Source organism: Psittacula echo, assembly GCF_963264785.1.
Source record: "Psittacula echo genome assembly, chromosome: 2".
In the NCBI taxonomy this organism is placed as follows: domain Eukaryota; kingdom Metazoa; phylum Chordata; class Aves; order Psittaciformes; family Psittacidae; genus Psittacula; species Psittacula echo.
The window spans coordinates 110,561,175-110,579,721 of NC_137737.1; positions in this window are offsets into that span (position 1 = coordinate 110,561,175).

Genomic DNA, 18,547 nt, shown 5'->3' on the forward strand with positions numbered 1-18,547 from the left:
GCCAAGGGGAGGAATTAACCCCATCCATTGCTTCTTGCGTAGTGCAGCACGGTGCTGGGGGCAGCAAAGCTGGGGAGACCAACACACCCGAGCTTCCTCTGGTCTTCATCTCCAGAGCAGACAGCAGCGTCTGCAAATGGGAGTCTTACAGAAACATTTTATCCTCTGACTCTGCTGTTCCAATGACAAGGAGAAACAACACCCCAGCCCTTTGTCAGCAGGATGCATTTTGATGGACTGTCTTACTCCCCTGGAAAATCTACCTGGTAAGTCCATCAAAACTGAGGAAATACTGTATATTTTGTGGAGCATATATTGTGGCATTTGCTGGGCAGCAATATGTTTGAACAACTTCCGCACATGCTGATAATATTTTCTCCAGCACCTCTTGGTAGGCAAGTTTCCTTCCTGAGGACAGACCCAGTGATTTCACCCCTCTAATAGCACCCCTTTCTCTCAGGGCAGAAAGAGACTTTCCTGGAAGAGACGTCCCTTGTCTTCATCCCTTAGTATAGGCTGGATCCAGAGCAGCCCCTCTGCCTCGCTGCCTCAGAGCCACGCTGGCACTGTGGAGAAGAGGGGAAGTTATCAAAACCTGATAAATGGCTGTCTTGAATGGCTTTTGCTTTTGAGAAAAGGGTATCAGGAAGGGAGTTACTAATTGCTAGGAGCAGAGGTGAATGCCAACAGGCATTCAGGCAATAGGCTGAGTCTTGCTCTGCCTCCTGTGTATAATGAAAAGAAAAAAATGTTATTACACTTCATAAAATTCTTCAAAAGTGAAAAAGTGTTATCTTTTTTTGACAGTGTCACTTTCCCCTTCTGAACTGTCAAAGGAGTCAAAATCCTATCACCATGATAAATCAAAAGTCCATCCCAAGGCATCTGGCAGATTTAATTTGTTTCAGGGTAGAGACTTCTTAGTTCAGTTTCAATTAACAGTTGATTTTCTTTCAATTAAAAAAAAAAAAAAAAGAGCAAATGAGCATAAAACATGCACATAACATATGCATGTTGTGGATGTGTGCATAACATCTTGAGACCTTCAGTGGTTTGTCTGTTTTTCTCAAGTGGTGCCATAGTCTTCTGTTTTCACATGGAAATACACACAAGTGTATACAGAAATGGAAGTGTGTCTTATGAACTGAGGAGGAAAAGGACAACAAAAAATATGCAGACCAAGCATGTAAAGAGGCTATTTTTGCAGCAGTATTGCTGTGCAAAGCAATCTTGACATCACAACACAATCATTCAAATGTCATTTAGCGTAAATTGTCCTGTGACTTCACTAAACAACATATTTGCTAAACATTATGGCTAAATAATGAAAAAAAAAAAAAAAAAACACCCATATTGTAAATAATGTATTGGTCCACTGATGGACAACAATCATCTAATACATTGTCAGATAGTGTGTCAGCCAGTCATATAATTGGTAGACTAATAAATACAATAGTTCATATATAATTCACTCAAAGAAATATGCCTAATTTCCCAGATTTAAATAAATGATTTAGATGGATCTGTTTGTTAGCAGAGAACTATTTCTTAGCTAATACAAATATTTTCTCAAGGTCCAAGTGAAAAAGATCTTTTTACTGCATTTGAACAGAGGCTCTTTAGAGTTTATAGCATACCTGCCAACAACTTTTTTGCAGGAGATATGACTAGATTACAAATGTACCTACAAGCTCATTGCCATAAATTCAAGTGTGAACAATCAGCTTGGTATATTTCCCATCAAAAAGTCTTTTAAGAGTCAGCTCCATAACAAACTTCAGTGTCTGCAGATAACTGCCTGAATTCAAATCTTTATTTGAGCTCATTTATACATTTGGAAATGATTTCTCTATAAATATAAGCTTCAGCTTTTGCCAAATGTATTCAATCCAGGTAGAGACCAGAGCAGAATATAGGGTTAGGTAAAGTCACTAGACAGCTCAGCTGAACAAGGTGGTCATCACACTAGAAGCTAGAAGATCTGGTGGGACTTGGGGAGGTGCAAGGTCTTCTGAAGCCAACGCCTCCTAAATTGGCTGGAAGAATACAACTTGGGTAACTGCAGGTTTGAAGGTCCAGAGCCTTTGCACTTTTATTGCTTTCTCCTGCACCTGCTCTTCTGCTTAGGAGACCCTAGGCATTAAACACAGGGAACTCACTCTGCACTGTAGAGTCATGTGGCTGCATCAGAGACCACTCTGAGTGTGCAGAGGTGCACAATACCTTCTACCTTCTTTGCCTAAAAGTCATGTTCCCATAGAGGACACAAATATCATCAACTATTCTTCACCAAATGTTAGAACAGCCATCATTTGCAGACAGTTATTTTACATGCTAACAGGCTTCAGCACATAACAGCGAAGCTATCCATCCATATTTTCTACCAAGAAAAAAACCCAAGAATTCCTAAAAGTACAATATTTTGCTTGCAAAAAGTGCTGATGGGTGTTAGTGGCAACGTATTGCACTGTCTTTTTAAAACCAGTTGACAATAAATGGGCTCAAACCTGAGGTGAGTAGCTCGAGAGAGGGTGACTTCAACACCGGAGTGAGGGGGGAGATCAGCGTCCAGAAGCCTCAACTCAGAGCAGCCAGGGCCACCGAGGGAGCCTCAAGTCCTCGACAGCACTTGCCGAGGAGAAGCAGCTCAGCTGACGCGAGCAGGGACTCACAGGGGGCGGAGCCAGGAGGAGCGGCACCAGCCCTGACTGGGTAAAAACCTGCCCAGGGAGCGCGGCGAGGCAGCTTGCGCGGGAAGGCGAGCGGGATGGTGAGTGCTCGTTATATGACCAGGGCCCGGTATGAGAGCTCTGCTCTGGCTGCCCCGGCGGTGGCCAGCGTAGGCACCCAGACAGAGCCGTTGAGAGGGGAGGCTGCAGTGCAGAGCTCGGAGTGTAGAGAGTGCCTGCACTGCTCTTGTGAGGGAACCGTGCACTATGGGCAGGGCTGCACTCGGTGCTCCCTGGTGGAGATCCTCCTGCAGCAGGTGGCTGAGCTGCGGGATGCTGTCAATAGGCTGCAAGATGTCAGGGAAGCTGAGAGAAAGCAGGAATGCTTGCTCCAGGCCCAAACTGTGCAGGGGCCTCAAGCATCCTGCAAGCTCAAGCAGCTCATGGAGGAGAGAAGGAGGCTGTCAACCCAGGAAGCTGGGAAATAGTAACAAAGAAAGCCAACCAAAAAAAGGAGGAAGAGGACAATTAAAAGCAGGGGGCTTCCTCCTAAATCTGTTGTCCTCACCCAGAACCACTTTGCTGTCCTGCAGGAGACTGATGAGGAAATGCACTCGCACCAGAAACAACCGGCTGATGCACTGGTAAAGAAAATCTCTACTGGTGCTGCCAGGAAAAAGAGGTGGGCTGTAGTGGTAGGGGACTCTACTTTGAAAGGGACAGAGGCACTCATCTGTCGGCCTGACCCAGTCTCAAGGGAGGTGTGTTGCCTACCCGGGGCATGGATCAGGGATGTTGCAGAGAAGCTGCCTGCTCTAGTAAGTCCCATGGACTATTACCCATTTCCAGTGATCCGTGTGGGTGCTAGTGATGTAGATTGCAGTAGCCTGGAGAACATAAAGAAGGACTACAGAGCCCTGAGAGAGGTGGTTAGGGGCTCTGGAGCTCAGATAGTCTTTTCGTCAATTCTCCAGGATACAGGGGAGGACCTTAAAAAAGCTAGGAGGGTTGGCCAGGTTAATAAACGGTTAAAAGGGTGGTGTCATAGTCAGGGGTTTGGGTGTCTTGAACGCGGGACCCAAGTTTGTAGGCCAGGTCTACTGAGGGCTGGTGGAGCTGCTTTGATAAAGGGGAAGAGTGGTTTTGGTAGGAGGCTTGCCAGGCTGGTCAAGGTTGCTTTAAACTAGATGTGTTGGGGGAGGGAGGCATCATTCCATCCCAACAAACCCAGTCATTTGCCAGCACCTATAATAAATGCTTGGAACAATGTAGAGATATTACAGCCACTCCAGCCAATGAGCCAGCTTCATTTGGAGCTCGGCTCAGATGCCTCTATACAAACGCCCGTAGCATGGGGAACAAACAAGAGGAATTAGAGATGTGTGCACGTCTCCAGGGGTATGATATAGTAGGCATCACAGAAACATGGTGGGATGACTCCTACGACTGGAGTGTTGGAATGGAAGGTTACAGGCTCTTTAGAAAAGACACGCCCAGCAGCCAAGGACGGGGAGTTGCTATTTATGTTAGGGATAGGCTGGAGAGTATGGAACTCTGTCTGGGGACAGGTGAGCAGTCGGCAGAGAGTTTGTGGGTCAGGGTTAAAGGGAGAACAGTGATGGGAGACATTACTGTGGGGATCTGTTACAGACTGCCTGATCAAGAGGAATCTGTGGATAAAGCACTCTACAGACAAGATAGGAAAAGCCTCACGCTTGCAGGCCCTTGTTCTCATGGGGGACTTCAAGAACCCTGACATCTGTTGGAGGGACAGTACAGCCCGGCACAAGCAATCCAGGAGGTTCCTCGATTGTGTGGAAGACAACTTCCTTCTGCAAGTAGTAGAGGAGACAAGGAGAGGTGCCATGCTTGACCTCGTGCTCACCAACAGGGAAGGGCTCGTTGGAAATGTGATGCTCCAGGGCAGCCTTGGTTGCAATGACCACGAGATGGTCAAATTCGAGATCCTTGGGACAGTGAGAAGAGCGTGCAGCAAGCTCACTGCCCTGGACTTCAAGAGAGCAGATTTTGGCCTCTTCAGGAGCCTGCTTAGTAAGGTTCCATGGGATATAGCCCTAGAGGGCAGGGAGACCCAAGACTGTTGGTTGTTATTCAAGGATCACCTGCTACAAGTTCAGGAATGTTGCATCCCAACTAGAAGGAAGTGCAGCAAGAGGGCCAGGAGACCTCCTTGGATGGATAAGGAGCTGCTGAGGAAACTTCAAGGGAAAAAAGAGCCTTATAAAAGGTGGAAGCAAGGACAGGCGGCCTGGGAAGAATACAGGGATGTTGTCTGGGAAGCTAGGGACCAGGTTAGGAAAGCTAAGGCCCAGTTAGAATTAAACTTGGCTAGGAATGTTAAAGATAACAGGAAGGGATTCTGTAGGTACGTAGCAAATAAAAGACAGACTAGGGACAACACAGCCCCCTCCAGAAGCTATCGGGAGAGCTGGCCACCCTGGATTTGGAGAAGGCTGAGGTTCTTAATGACTTCTTTGCCTCAGTCTTCACTGGCAAAAGTTCTGACCGCACCACTCAAGGCTCGGAAGGTGGTCACAGGGACTGTGAGAATGAAGACCCTAGGCCCACTGTAGGAGAGGATCTGGTTCGAGACCATCTTAAAAACCTAAAGGTACACAAGTCCATGGGACCTGATGAAATCCATCCGCAGGTCCTGAAGGAGCTGGCGAATGAAGTTGCTAAGCCACTGGCCATCATATTTGAAAAATCATGGCAGTCAGGTGAAGTTCTCGACGACTGGAAAAAGGGAAATATAACCCCCATTTTCAAGAAGGGGAAAATGGATGACCCAGGGAATTACAGACCAGTCAGTCTCACCTCTGTGCCTGGCAAAATCTTGGAGCAGATTCTCCTGGAAGGCATGCTAAGGCACATGAAAAACAAGGAGGTGGTTGGGGACAGCCAGCATGGCTTCACTAAGGGGAAATCCTGCCTGACCAATTTGGTGGCCTTCTATTATGGGGCTACGGAACTGATGGACAGGGGTAGAGCAGTTGACGTCATCTACCTGGACTTGTGCAAAGCGTTCGACACTGTCCCACACGACATCCTTGTCTCTAAATTGGAGAGACATCAATTTGATGGGTGAACCACTCTGTGAATAAAGAACTGGCTGGATGGCCGCACACAAAGAGTTGTGGTGAATGGTTTGATGTCCAGCTGGAGACCAGTGGTGTCCCTCAGGGATTGGTGTTGGGACCGGTCTTGTTCAACATCTTTGTCGGTGACATGGACAGTGGGATTGAGTGCGCCCTCAGCAAGTTTGCCGATGACACCAAGCTGTGTGGTTCGGTTGATACGCCGGAGGGAAGGGATGCCATCCAGAGGGACCTTGACACACTTGTGAGGTGGGCTGATGCCAACCTTATGAAGTTTAACCATGCCAAGTGCAAGGTCCTACACCTGGGTCTCAGCAATCCCAGGCACAGCTACAGGTTGGGCAGAGAAGAGATTCAGAGCAGCCCTGCGGAGAAGGACTTGGAGGTGTTGGTCGATGAGAAAATGAACATGAGCCGGCTTCAGTGTGCACTCGCAGCCCAGAAAGCCAACCGTATTGTGGGCTGCATCAAGAGTAGCGTGACCAGCAGGTCGAAGGACGTGATCCTGCCCCTCTACTCTGCTCTCGTGAGACCTCACTTGGAGTATTGTGTGCAGTTCTGGTGTCCTCAACATAAAAAGGACATGGAACTGTTGGAACAAGTCCAGAGGAGGGCCATGAGGATGTTCAGGGGACTGGAGCACCTCCCATATGAAGACAGGCTGAGGAAGTTGGGGTTGTTCAGCCTGGAGAAGAGAAGGCTACGTGGAGACCTCCTAGCAGCCTTCCAGTATCTGAAGGGGGCCTACAAGGATGCTGGGGATGGACTATTCATCAAGGACTGTAGTAACAAGACAAGGGGTAACAGCTTAAAACTTAAACAGGGGAAGTTTAGATTAGATATAAGGAAGAAATTCTTTACTGTGAGGGTGGTGAGGCACTGGAATGGGTTGCCCAGGGAGGTTGTGAATGCTCCATCCCTGGCAGTGTTCAAGGCCATGTTGGACGAAGCCTTGGGTGACATGGTTTAGTGTGGGGTGTCCCTGCCCATGGCAGGGGGGTTGGAACTAGACTATCTTAAGGTCCTTTCCAACCCTAACTATTCTATGACTCTATGAAAGTGATACCAAGCTAGAAAGGTGCATTCATCCCTGTGACTGCTTACATGTATCATACGAAGTCCCATCCACACTTCGGTTTCACACATAATATTATCATAAGAAGAATTAGGAATTTAGAAACACTCAAAGGTCTGGAAATCAGCTTTATCTTTAATTTTAAATTAACACATTTAAAATTAAATCTGCTCTCTTCTAAGGTTTTTATTCATAGTTGGGTGGATAGTGGTGGAAATAGGAAAAGTCACTTGACCATAGGTGCATTCCTTTGGAAAAATCTACTGCTGTTTCCCATTATAAAGGACAAAATTTTAAAAGGTTCATATTATGCATCTTTCACTTATTCTCATTCTCTGAATGCCTAAACCATTTTCAATAATATTGTAAATAATCCATCTGAAGTAATCACCTACCATGGGAAATTTTAATGTGACTTGTTATAGTGTGGTAAGGGTACTAGTAAGCGAAATAATTTATATTTACAGAAGAGCAGATTAGGCACTTTTAAAGCTAAACTTCACACTGCTCACTACACTTTGCCTAAGATAAAACTCATGCTACAATCCCAAAGCAGTGGTCATTGCAAATTGATGCACATTTTAACTAGAACAAGGCACTGGGTACACATTAACTCATTTTATTTTAATTTAGCAGTAAAAGCTTTCATTATAGCCATTAGACTGAAGAGAAACCTTTGGCATTAAAGTAAAAGAGAAAGCATATATAGATGTAAAATAAAAATTTAACTTGCAGCACGGGACTGGTAAGTTTATATTAACAGAACTTAAAGATTTAATTCTAAATAACTGAATCTGATTAATACAAAGGGGAAATTTGTAGGGAAGAGGAGACTGAGGGGTGACCTTATTAGTGTATATAAATATATAAAGGGGGAGTGTCACGAGGATGGAGCCAGGCTCTTCTCAGTGGCAAACAATGATAGGACAAGGGGTAATGGGTACAAACTGGAACACAAGAGGTTCCACTTAAACTTGAGAAGAAACTTCTTCTCAGTGAGGGTGACAGAACACTGGAACAGGCTGCCCAGGGGGGTTGTGGAGTCTCCTTCTCTGGAAACATTCAAAACCCGCCTGGACACATTCCTGTGTGACCTTATCTAGGTGTTCCTGCTCTGGCAGGGGGATTGGACTAGATGATCTTTTGAGGTCCCTTCCAATCTCTAACATACTGTGATACTGTAAATATATCAAAAACATTTAAAAAATCTGGATAGAATTCAATTTAGAGCTCTGTAGATGGATGCTAAGCCAGGTTTTAATATATATTTTTTCAGTTATGGCTTGAGGAAATAAAACCAAGTTGCTTTTACAGTTCTTTGTAGTATATTTGTAACGATTACGATTTTCCACACTTTCTTGTAATAATTGGTTGGCAAATAAACCCAAGAAATGTACATGTTTGCAGCACAGTATTCCTCCACCTGCTTTTTTCCTCAGTTCTGGGAATATGTCTATTATCAAATCTTAGCAAACCAGTTTGGAGCAAACCTGGCCATTACCTTCCATTCACTATTTACAGTGTCTACTTAGAAGAATCATGAATTTATTATATTAGGTAATATTAATAAAGAAAAAAATTAAGTATCCAATCCACTTTAGAATTAAAAATAAATAAATAAAGCAACCCCAAAATAACCCCTCTAAAGCCTGGTATAGAGCAAGTTGGTTTGTCTTCCTCCTGCATGCTTTACACAGCTTTAACAGAAACAGGCTTTTGACAACCAGGCTTGATCACAGAATCACGGAATGATTTCAGTTGGAAGAGACTTTAAAGACCATCCAGTTCCAACCCCCCTGCTATGGGAAGGAACACCTTTCACTAGTCCTTCCCCTAGACCAGGTTTCTCAAAGGCTTGGGTGCTTCATCTCATTTTCTGTCCACATGATTTGTTCCTGACCCTGGGAAAACACAAGAGATACACACCAAGAGATGGAAGTGGCTGTGCCTCTAACCCCCTGTTTTTTGTCCAGTCTAAACACTGCCTCATAGGAAGTGAGGTATCAGGGTTAAGCGAGGCTTCACACCAGCCCTGAGCCTGCCAGGCTGTTCAAAGCCTGGGGATGCCCATGTTTACCCAGGCTTCAGCACATCAACATACCCAAATGCCAGATGACAGAGTCAAACTGTTTCCATCTTTCTTGGCCATATTAGTTTTAACAAACCAAAAGCCAGACTCAGTACAGCGCTTAATTTTCCATTCTGTGTCCATGTGCTATGCAAGGATCCTGACCCATGGTGCAGGCTGCTCAGCCTCAAAGACAATTTACTCTGCTTATAGAAATAGTGATGGTACAGAAGACATATTGAGCTCTACTCATCTTGCCAATTTAAGCTTTGCCTATCAAGCAGGACACACATATTGTGTGATTCTGACTTGTCAGAATCTGCTAAGAAATTCATCCTTCCATCACATCCCTCCTTGAGTTTCAGCTTACAATGTAAACATGTATAAAATGCATATTCTAGCTCTACAGAGATACCATTTTTAAAAGAGCATCAAACCCGGTCCGTGTAGCAATAACTCCATCTGCATACAAGTGGGCTGGGCTGTTCTTCAGACGGATCTGAAGCCCATTTTCCAAGCAATGGGGGATTTATTGTGCTCCTGCTGTAGAAATCTCCATTTTGCCATAGTCAACAAAGTCACCAGGACTCTGCAAAGCACTGAGGTCCACCCGCACAGAACAGCTTGCGAGACTGGGGCCTGGGCGCAAACAATAGCAGTTTTCTTGGCAAGCTTGAAAGACCTTCATGTTGGCAGATTGAGGAAGCCCACGCTTCTCCTACTGCACTGCCGTTGATCAGTATCAGAGAAGAGCATTAATCAAACTTACAATACCATTATTTTTCCAAATTGAGGTCTCAGGTCTGTGATAAGCACTTCTCTTAACACAACATTACACAAATATTGTGCAACCACACTTCAAAACTGTTGAGTTGAGAAATTTGAATAATAATGAGTACTTTTTGAAATTAATGCTCCAGTCTTGCCTCTGTCTAGGCAGGGAAGGCTGATGATGGGCAGTGTGCTACATGCTGCATGAGTTAATTTGTCTTTTTATCTGCTTTTGGCTCATACCTCACTTACAACTTTGTGAAAAATGACAGAGTGTCAACATCTTGCCATTAATGGGCCATGTGACAGACGCCCAGCACAGCAGGCTGAAGAGAAGCATCTGAGTCCTGCAAACTTTCCTTACTGTTAGATTTACTGATGGATGACACAGCTCCACAGTGCTGACAAAGATGCTGCTGACCTTACTTTGAGACGTGCTAGATGGTTTGCAGTTTACAGCAGTACATTCAGAACATAAGAAACAAAAACCAAAGAATGTTTTTAAGGAGGGAAGGGGAAAGGCTGATTTTTAAATATGTAAAATTATTCAAAAGCAGTGAAATCTCTAAAGAGGAATGTTGATTTGGAAATGATTCTGTGATCTACAGAAAGATCTCTTTTTAACAAATGAATCCATAGAATAGTAGACAATCCCCATCTTTTCCCCATATACTACCCTACTAGAAACTTTATTATCAACCTGTGACAATACTTAAAATGGCCAGGTCACATTAAATATTTGGAAAGAGATGCCTTCTATAAAGGTATCTTTGCCAGGGCAACAAAGTACTTCTGACAACATGTCTTCCTAAATTCTGTTTGGTTGTTGAACATTTTTTGTTTCCCTCCACACAGAACAAGAGCACAACTATTTTCAGGCTTTGAAAAGGGAACAAAAATTGCCATAGCATGTGCTTTCCTTTACAGCCTGCATTGTCTCTGAGAAGAAAATAGATACATCCTTCCAGCCTGTGAAAATGAGTATCAGAAAAGTAAAAGTAGGACACACAAAATAAAAACATCACTGAGTCATAGCTCATACACAGCAAACCCAAAAGCTTATTACAACTTAGAGGAGTTGTTCGTGTACAGACTGTTGTGCATTTGCATCAGAGTTTTAGTTCAAGCCAGGAATTGCTCAAAGATCACTGCTCTCCACACAGTGATGCAGCAGCAGAGCACATGAGCAACATTCCTCTGAGATGAGGTACCCCCAGAGACACCCTCCAGGAGGATATCTGATGTGCTCCAGCCACAAATGGGCATCCAGACCACAGGACCAGGCTAGAGCCAGCCAAAACTAAAAATCCTTGAAAAACACATGATGTGGACAGCGGCCCTCAGCACCATTTCCCACCAGAGATCCACTTCCATAGGTTCTTGATGAATTAAACATAACCAGTGAGAGCTGGGGTGCATGGAACTATGGTCAGGTGAGGTACAACTTGCCCTCATTCTGGCCATCAGTGAGGTGCAGTGATGCCCCATCAGGGTTTAAGGTTGTTCCAGCCAAGGACCTGAGGTAACAACAAATCCCAAGTTTCAAGATTGAGGGGCAAAGTTTGGAAACAGAGGTGTGAAGCTGTGGTCTTAATATTAGCTCATACTACCATAATGTCTAAGGGAAGCCAATGAGACTCCAAAAGCTATGTGGAAAAACTGAGTATTTTTGTAGTAGGGCGATCCTGTGTGAGTACTGCAGCTGGCTTGTGACCTGAAAAGCAGACAGATAAAGGAACTATTCAGCTGGGGAAGAAACCATGAGCTGCAGGAGAGAGAGATCTGTAAAATACTCCTCAAAACACTGAGGGCACAGAAACATGAACTTACTGCCTCATGCAGGTAGCGATGTAATGCTGAGGAAAGAATGACTTTCTGTTCCCACAAACCTCCGCTGTAGTAAAGGGCAATGTCACATCTGCTCAAGCCCATGGAAGACAAATTCTCATGGATGTGCCAGATGCCCCACAGTGTTCACATATTGAGCATTCGGTCAGTGGCTGACTGCAAGGCTTTGCCAGACAGCAACACCAACCAGCTCTGCCACTGGGGAACTGGTGCAGGGTCCTCATGGAGCTGAGCGCTGGGGAAAGTAGGCTTCCCTCATTAAAACTCACATACCTCAGAGATGCATTTGACCCATGTATCATTAATGATTGCCTTTACAGTTACATCATTATTGCAGTAAATAATGAGTGGATTTCTGTCCCACATAGGAGACCTTTGCTGTTAGACAGCTTGGAAATATTCCTTTCCCCATTTGGAGACAAGACTTTTCTTTTTTAGTCTTCCTTCTGTTTTCTATTCCTGCATGTATTTAAATGGCAAGTACTTCTCAGAACAATGGCTAGACACAAAGAGGAAGCATCCATCGATCCAAACGCCCACCCAGCTGCCCACTCACTGTCCCTGCTCAACAGTAACGGTGGGAAAAAAATGAGATTAAAAAGCTTGTGGGTCAAGATGAAGACAAGTGGATCATTTACCTGTTACCATCATGGACAAAACAGCCTTGTCTTGGGGAGGATTAATTTCATTTATTGCCAGCTAAAACAGATTTTGGTAATGAGAAACGGTGACAAAAAATGGCCCCAAGGTGCCAGTATTTTGGCTCAGGGGCGGGGCTGTGCCCTGGGGTGGGTGGTTTGGAGCCAGCATAGGGCAGTCCCAGCCTCTCCTCACAGAAGCTATCCCGACAGCCCCCCCCCACTGCCAGCACCTACATCACACAATGTAAAACATTGCAGAGAATGAAGACCCCTTTCCAACTGGTTGTAAATAGCACAGGGATAACCAGGCAGCACTTAGAAAAAGAAAAATAGTGCTATGGCTTTCATTCCAGAATATGTAATTATATATGTTACTTCTTAATAACCAGGAACTCAATACAAATTATTATAGGCATCTCTTTTATTCATCTTCAAAACTTGATCCTTTGAATGTGATGTTTCCAGATAAAGCTCTATTTTCTGCAAGAATGTAATGTTGGTTTTGCAGATTTAATTCTTGCGTATTAAATCTAAGTATCTTTATATTTTCCACCTGGATGCCAGAGCATATCCATATTTCATAACACAAAATTTAGAAGTTTCATTCTAAAATACTGAGCAAATGCACCTGCTCAGTAGTTGTGAGACTTTTGTTGCACATAAAGTGTTAGGATCAAAATACTTCTGAAACAGTCATAAGAATCCACATGATATTTTCATTCTGTCCAGACAGGAAGGAACCTACTTTATGAATAAAGATCCTTCAAATAACTCACTCACAGCAGGAGAAGCAAATCTAGGAGAAAAAAAGAAAAAAGGAAATCAGAAACTTAAAAAGAAACTTATTAGCATGCCTTAGAGAAAGAAAAAGACCAGTGAGGTCTGACTCAAGCAAAATCAAGCTTCACATTAAACAAATTGCACCATTGATTTAGCCCAAAGTCTTGACTTTTCCTGGTAAAAGAACATGACAATAAACTGATCTTGTACATCTGTTAGATTGAGCCTTTCATGTAATGCATCAGAAGGTGTTTTTCAGCACATCTCATTCTGACAACATTAATCAGCAAAGCCCCTATCAAGCCAGAAAATTTATAGAATAGAATTGCAAGATTATTAAGCCAGAGACCCTGACACAGCGAGAACCTACCTACAGGGACTAAGTGTATGACAAGCTATATCAGTTGTTTTTCTGGAAGGCTGTGATTTTTTCCAGTACAAATGAAAAGAAAAAACAAAAAAAAAAGAAAAAAAAAGGATCTCTAGAGCTGTGGAGGACTGAAATCAGCTAAAATTAGGGGATTTCAAGCTGGAAATGGAGACCCTCAAAATACTATTTCACTAACAGAGATTGTCAACAAATTGCTCTGTCAGTTTAGGATACATTTCCTATATTAAAATCCAATACCATTACAAATAATGTGCCAGGTACCAAAAAAAAAAAAAAAAAAAAAAAAAAAGAAAGAAAAAGAGTAGCAGAAATGATAGAAACTGAGATGGACTGAGTGTAAACCTGTTCACAGTTATAGAACTTTTCAGTGCAAAGCCTCTTCTCTGGTTTGCAAGTGTGACTTGATGAACCCTAATCATTGATAAATGCAAACCATCATGAGACATCTGTGGGGAGCCTGTCTCCATCTCTGAAGGGCTGTGGAGGTGCAAAAGCAGTGTCACCGAGGCACACTGGTGAGGGATAGGGCCACCATTGTTGGGCTGCCTCATGCTTCTGGCTCCTGGATGCAGCTTATGGGCTGGACAAGCCAAGAGGTGATTATGTATTTTGTTCAACAAAATGATCTTTGGAAGCTTAGGACGTTCTCTTCAAAATTTTGAAATTATTGGAGTACAAATTCTCTGTTCAAATATGTTTACAGGATTTCTAAGAAGTTATCATGAAATGCCTCCTTGTGATGTTCCCAGTGAGGATTACTATGACATATATTTTGGGAGAGAGACAGAAATACCTGAATTTGAAAGCTTACCTTCAAATTGAAAAGCTTTTCTAATGAGTAGAAAAAACTTACAGCTTTAAGTCCACGATCCCTTGAATTTTCTTTAAACATTCAGTCAGAGCTATCCAACTAATCCAGCCAAACATGGGAAAGTGATTTGACACCCAAGGCTTTTCAGGGAATGTTTTCAATTTGTGGCTGTTCCTATCACCTGGTGTTTATGTGATACAAGATGTCCAGGATGCCGTCATCTTGGGTGGCATAATATCTGTAGCATACAAATACTATACATGTAAGCTGTTCAGGCAGGTCATTTAAAAATAGGTAGGAAAAAAAGTGAAGTCTTTCCCTATACATGTTTCCCAGACATTGATATGTCCATGTACTTATTACTTTTAGGTAAATTAATGCAATAATTTGGACTACCCCTTCTACCACAGGAAATTCTAGTCTAGTTTAAAGCAAGGCATTAGTCCTTGCCAGATCAAAGATTTCAATTTACCCAAAATGAGGGCAGTTCCTTCATATTGATTGCTCTCCCTAGCTGTAAATTATCACTGATTACTTTGAGAACAGAAGTGTTGATAGTTTCCTGCCACTACTGACCTAACTAAAATTAAGTCTATAGTATAATATTGTATTTATAGCAACTAAAATATGGCTGGAGTGCCTTAATATTCCAAAGTTGATGTTTTCTTTTGCTTTAAAGAAAACCCTATAAAACAAAAAATACCAATGTCTATTTCTTTTTTGGTCAGCAGCGCTTTGTCTAAGTCAATAGATTTGTTCAAAAGTAAGTTCTGAAGGACTGACAGTCTCTTAAAATAGGTATATAGAATTTATGTCTGAATTTACAATGCTTAAGAATTCAGCATTCCTCCATATGTGAGACTTAAGCACCTTCGTGTGTGGTGAGGGGGAGGAGGAGGATTCAGTGATGATACCTTGGGATCTATACTGAAATACAAGCCCCCAGCCCCTGCTTGTCCAGAGAAGCTCAGGCGATGCAGTAACACCAAAACTGTGTTCTGCTGGTCAAGTTCCCACAGGTCATTTCCTTCCAGATAGATTTCCACATTCTCTCAACCACTGTTGGGCTGCTCCTCAGAGAAGTCAAGCACCAACCTGGCACAAATTCTAACCTGTAGGGATTTCCCTAATAAAGAACTGGATCATCTTAATGGGGTAAAGACAGGGAGAACTGCACAGTTATAGCTCATGTTCAGTTGAATGGATGAGTACAAGCCTTCAGTTCCCAGAGCTGTCAATCTCATCTTTCACAGATCATTTTTTTCTATCTTAAGAATACACATGTCCACACTAGAACAAATTGTAGTGTCTCTTCTCAAGCGAAATGGGATCAAATGCATCAGTATAGTCAACCAGAAATAGACTTTCAATTTGTGTATGGGAAAATCATGTGTCCAGAAAAACAGAAATAGAGGCAAGAATAAATAGCTGAAAACTCAAACGCTCTCTTTTGGGATCTTCTGTCAGTAACACCAGCATTCCTGAAGTAGCTCTCGTAATCTGACTCTTTCTAAAAACGTAAAAAGAATACAGCACAGTTAAAATAAGTACTTTACTAAAGAATCTTTTGCATGGCTGGTGATACCAATTACTTAAACACATACAGTATGAATTTATATTTTCATAATTTTTTCTTGATTATATAAGAACTAAATAAGAACTACAGTCATCAGAGAGAGAATTAGATCTTTACATATGAATGAGTAACTCTTGCTGTCAAATATTGAAAAATGAACTGACAACTCAGAAGGGGACCTTTACACTACAATCACATAGAGAAATCTATGCATAACAATATGATACAGAAACCTCTTCATTATCACTTTTAGGGAAAATATTTTTTAAAATCTTAAAATCTGCTTTCCTAATTCTATAAACTAATAAAGTGGTGGAAACATGCAAATCTGCAGTGTACCATCTGCTGTTCGTTTTCTTGCGATAGATAATTATGCCATCCTCCTGAGACGTAGTGAATAATGAAGTTGCGCAGTGTTGCTTTATATTGTTTGTGAGGTCATATCTGAGGCCCACTTTTGTATGTAAGAAGCAAAACTGTAGTCACAGCAGCAGATTCCTAGAAAACGTTTAGATTCACCAATACTAACTAATTTGGAGCTCACTGTATCCATTTGCTTCTTTTACATTCTGCTGGTTGTAAAAAAGAGCAAAAGAAGTAACCAGGGTTGAGTGAGGAGAATTCACTTTCAGCCTTTGAAATAAATTGAAGAAAGAGGTTCTTTTCCATTTGATTGTTTAATTATGGTGTGATTTTTTTTAAAATAATTTAACTCATAGAAATCCAGGCCTCGTTTAGCCTGAAGAAGGGAGATGCTGGGGGGAATGTGAGAAGGAGGAACTCCATCATGAGTACCTGAGAGCTCAATCTCAGATCTGCTGACCATAATGAATGCCCTTCCATAGCTTCCTGAGAGCTGTGATCAGGAGCTGAAAGTAGAATAACAAAGAGGAGAAAGGAGGTTTTGACAGACAGCTTACTCTTGGGATTTTTGCCATCAAAAGCTTAATTCTGCAAATGATTGTGCAATGTTGAGAACCACAGAGTAAAGTGAATGGTGAAAATAGGCAATATAGAGGTTTTCCTCCAGTAAAGGACAAGTATTAGTAGTTTCAGGACTTTTATCATATCACATCTGTAGCTTTTTGAAGTGTGCCGTGCTCAAGCTGTGATAAGAAACTGGGTCAGCTGATTTAGATGAGTAATACTCAGTACAGTCAATACAGCAGTGTTGCAGGAGGTTGTATCTCCTGGAGGTCTGGACCATCACCTGTTTGTCATTGAATGGTTTAGGTTAGAAGAAAGCAACTACTGACTAGAAAAAGATTATTCATAATAACTGCTCAGATCAATGCTCATGGCATAAAGCAACCTGCAGCAGAAAATGTTCATCTGACCAGAAAAGCATTCAGCAAGACACTCTACCATCCATATCCACTGCTCCAGCCCTTTAGAGGTCTAGCTAACTCTTTTTTTTTTTTTTTTTATGCTGAAAAAAAAATTCTAACATCCAATCTTGCCATGAAATTTGGACTCAAAATCATTGTGCTGTCTGCTGGAGCTCCCATTTCTAATGGGACGGTTAGGAGAAAACAACATGCAGGGAAAATGCTTTTATCTGTGTAGAATTTTAATTAATGAAAAGCCACTTTTTTCTCCAGACTGGCTTACCTGTCAGAATGTACGCATAAAACCACAGCACCAGCAACTTTCATTTATGCTTTTACTGTGGCTTTGAGAATTTTTACTCTCTCTCTCAAGTGAGAATGACAGCTGAGATTTTTCCCAAGACATTTAAAGGAATTAAGCTCTGCACTCCTGCTAGACAGCAGCAGGATGTGAATGTCTTCCAGGTAACTGCAAAAGTCCCATAAGGTGGTGTTGACTTTACCATTGTACTCTGGAGCCTCAGAAGAGGGCATTTTTTGATGGTCACACATCATTTAGCACAAAGCCTGAACACTCAGATATGCATCTGTGCTTGTCCCAGTTGCTTTTATAATATTCTCTTACAGGGCTGATCTGCAGCAAAGGGGGAAAATGCCTGTAACGCGATGAAACTTTGTGAAGATGGTTAACATCTACATTATTCAGACAGGAGCTTCCCTTGGAGACCTTCACATGAACTCTTGCTGCAGACAAGACGGGAAACTTGTCACTTGCTCCAGGACTTTCTTACCACACACCTGACATTTCAGAACAAGTTCAGTGCTCAGATTCAGCAGACTGGGTACCACACACCATTTCTTTCATTTAGATGTTTTCTTTTCCTCTTATTTTCAGCAATGTTGCAGGGAACCCACTTTGGGGACTAGCTTTCCTAAGTTAGGCATGATTTCAGTCATGGGAACCCCTGGGCTCAATGAAATAAAACAAACAGATGTTTCAAGTTTAGAAGGGAATGCAACAGTGGAAATAGGGATAATGCTGATAAGATCCAGCTTAATCTAGTTATTACTAGCCAACTTTTTCTACTACACAGTACCAGATTCATTTTCCTCCAAGTCTAGTCACAAAATCTAATTCTAAAAGTTACCTGTTTTATTTCTGAGATCTCAAAGTGATGCAGGTGAAGAAGGGGGAACTATTACCTTTAGGGCACATGTTTACTTATTCTTTTGCCCAAAGTTTGGCAGGTTACCTAGAGCAGTGTACATGCCAGTTTAGATCACAAAGTTAAGGCTTAAGAACCTTCTTTTTTTTTTTCACTCTGTTTAATGCCCAACAAAATTAAGTCAATTATTTTTAAGTATTTCCTAAGTGCAAGTAATTGGGTAAAGAAAACACTGGACTCAAAGACAGCAGCTCACCCAGACTTCATTTTGGCACTCATTCTGGTTATATTGTTGACTTTGGAG